At 49.8% G+C, this 2,844-nt stretch overlaps 1 pseudogene; it reads right to left on the bottom strand.

The window, feature by feature from the left end:
- Window positions 1-423: 423 nt before the first annotated feature.
- On the bottom strand, window positions 424-1,974 carry LOC139006353 (keratin, type II cytoskeletal 7 pseudogene; annotated as a pseudogene).
- Between the last annotated feature and the right edge of the window lie 870 nt (window positions 1,975-2,844).

The following is a 2,844-nucleotide window of genomic DNA, read 5'->3' as shown; positions in this document are numbered from 1 at the left end:
TCCTTGCATCTCTCCCAAAGAGGAACTAGGCACCGGCTCCAAGCATCTCCTGTCTGCTGAACCGCCTTAATCCCCCTCGACTCTGGTTCTCATCTCCACATGGAAGGGTAGTGTGGCAGGGAGTCAGGACATAGGAACACATAGGAACAAGATCCAGTCAGTGTGGTCCTTCTGCCTACATATGGCCTGCCCTAAGTGTTCCCCTGTCCCTTGTCTTTCACTTTGTATTTTATTTGTTTTAAATTATATTAGTATCATTTGCTGGCCATAGGCTCACCCAGGCCTCAGAAAGACTGTTTATTGCAAGCTCTTTCTAACATCATTTTTCAGACTGCTTTGTAGTCTTGGGTCCAAGGATGGAACCAGGATGGGAATTTCTTGAGACTGTGGGGGGAAGGGATATGGGTCTCCCCACACCTGGGCTCAGCTGAGGACATTCCTGCCAGCACCAGATGTGGTCCTCATGGAATAGGCCTTGTGGATTCTGCTCGAGAATCTCAGGGCATTGCTGCCCATGGTTCCCTGGAAGGCAAGCCTGCTGCCACCACTAGTTCCCCCATAGGTCTGCCCGTTGCCACCACCATGGATGTGTTCACGACAGAGATATTCAGGGCTCCCACTCAATCTCTGTTCAACCGGCACTCCTTGCCTTCCAGCAGCTTGCAGTAGGTGGCAATCTCGATGTCCAGGGCCAGCTTGCCATTCATGAGTTCCTAGTATTCGTGGAGCTGCTGGGCCATGTCCTGCCTAGCTCACTGATTGGCACATGCATCCTTGAGTGCCAGCTCCCCACGGTCCTCAGCCTCAGTGATGGGGGCCTTCAACTTGGCACATTGGTTCTTGTTGTTGATCTTGGCCTGCAGCCTCTGGATGGTCCTGTTCATCTCCACAATCTCATTCCGGGTCTCCCAGAGGTCATTCCCATGCTTCCTTGCCTGAGCCTGGAGGGTCTCAAACTTGGTCTGGTACCAGATCTCAGCCTCAGCCATGCTGCTTTGGCCATCTCCTTGTACTAGGCCTTGACCTCAGCGATGATGCTGTCCATGTCCAGGGAGCGGTTGTCATCCATGGACAGCACTATGGAGGTATCTGGAGATCTGGGACTGCAGTTCTGACAGCTCCATCTCATAGAAGGTCCTTAGGAGGTCGAAGTCCTCATTCAGGGCATTCAGCTTGGCCTCCAACTCCATCTTGTTCCTGTAGGCAACACCCACATCTTTTTCAGCACCACAACTCATTCTCAGCAGCTGCGCCCCAGTTAATTTATTACTTCATAGTTACTCTTGAAGTCTTCCACCATGTCCTGTGTGCTCTGAAGCTTCATCTCCCATGCATCTGCAGGGCCTCAAGCTGCTTCTGCAGGCCAGCAATATGGGCTTCAAAGATGCCGAGGAGGTGGCTGCTCTTGACCGATTTCTGCTCCTCAGTAGAGCCCACTTGGTCTCCAACAGCTTGTCCTGCTGCTCCAGGAAACACATCTTGTCGATGAAGGAGGTGAACTTGTTGTTGAGGGTCTTGATCTGCTCATGCTTCTCCTGGTGCACCTGATGAATAAAGGGGTTATCGTCCACCTGCACGGGGCCAGCAGGTTCCGATTGATGGTGACCTGGTGGGTGCCAGCGCCCACTGGCCCCTGTAGGCGGAGTGCTTGGCTTTGGCCCAGGCCAAAGAGGCTGCAGCCGTGGGAACCTCAGGTGTGCGCTACGCCCCCCGGGAAGGTGGTGGAGTGGGGACTGAAGACCTGGGAGCTGAAGTGGGTGGACAGGCTGGCTGTACTGGGCTGGACTTAGCACTCGGCGAGAGGGAGCTGAACTCACTGGCCTTCGGGGAAACCTGGCCTCTTTTTTCATCACTTTGTATTTTAAATTGATTCAATGAACCACATGATTCCAGCATAAGTAATTCAATCTGTGAGCCTTTCTGTTCCATGACCTCTGTAATAACTTGTCTGGTGTGGCACTTGGGAGCTACCATTGCATCAGAGAAATTTCACACAAGACAACATTTTACTGGCTGGTTTCTCTTTTTTTATGAAATGTCTCTTCATCTCTATTTCACCTTATGATTACAAGTTATCCTTTTTTCCCCAGTTTTCAGATTTTTCTATAAAAAATGTATAATCTGGAAAGTAATTGAGCATTTTAAAGGGCAAAATGATCCACTGCTCCCTTTGAAGCCCAGGCACTGAATTTTATTAGGCAAAATCCACACTAGTGACCAGCAAGCTAACATAGTGGGTAGGATAGTGGTCATTTCTGCATGTGTTGGCTCTTTTCCTGTCAGAGTCGGCCCACTTGCTCTCCCTGCTTTCTCACTCCTGACTCTATCAGGTGTTTATGACTTATCTGCAGACCCCAGACCAGTCTAAAACATAGACCCGGCTCAGCGCTGGGCTCTTGGTGCTTGTGTCTATTGCAATTCAGGTGGAAATAGCAGAGGAGGGAGGCTGGGGGAGATGCCTTTAGGAAGACCGAGGAGCCACTTGGAAAGGTGTTCACAGCCTCTGGTGCTGGAGACAGGCTGAAATGGGTGTCATTTTGGACCCCTTTTAAACCTGCCATGGAGACCATCTTTTATCCATCAACATATTCTTCCTCTAAACCAGCCTCAATGTAATTACTTAAATGTAAACTATCCCACACAGCTGTGCTTCGTTGACATTTCAGGAGGCCAAGGTCAAGTTGATTGAATTTTTTGTGTTCATGGTTTCATGGTTATTGTAGAGGTCATTAAACAGAATTCAATTTCTCTGGCATTGCCTATTTTCATTCTCAAAAGGTAAGTATAAGCCCTGACTGGTTTGGCTCAGTGGATAGATTGTCGGCCTGCAGACTGAGGGGTTCC

Source organism: Myotis yumanensis, unplaced genomic scaffold (assembly GCF_028538775.1).
Source record: "Myotis yumanensis isolate MYYU_CA2020_CCGP unplaced genomic scaffold, mMyoYum1.0.hap1 SCAF_3, whole genome shotgun sequence".
Taxonomy (NCBI): Eukaryota; Metazoa; Chordata; class Mammalia; order Chiroptera; family Vespertilionidae; genus Myotis; species Myotis yumanensis.
Note: the sequence above shows the minus strand (reverse complement) of the source record. Positions and strands in the feature narration are given on the sequence as shown.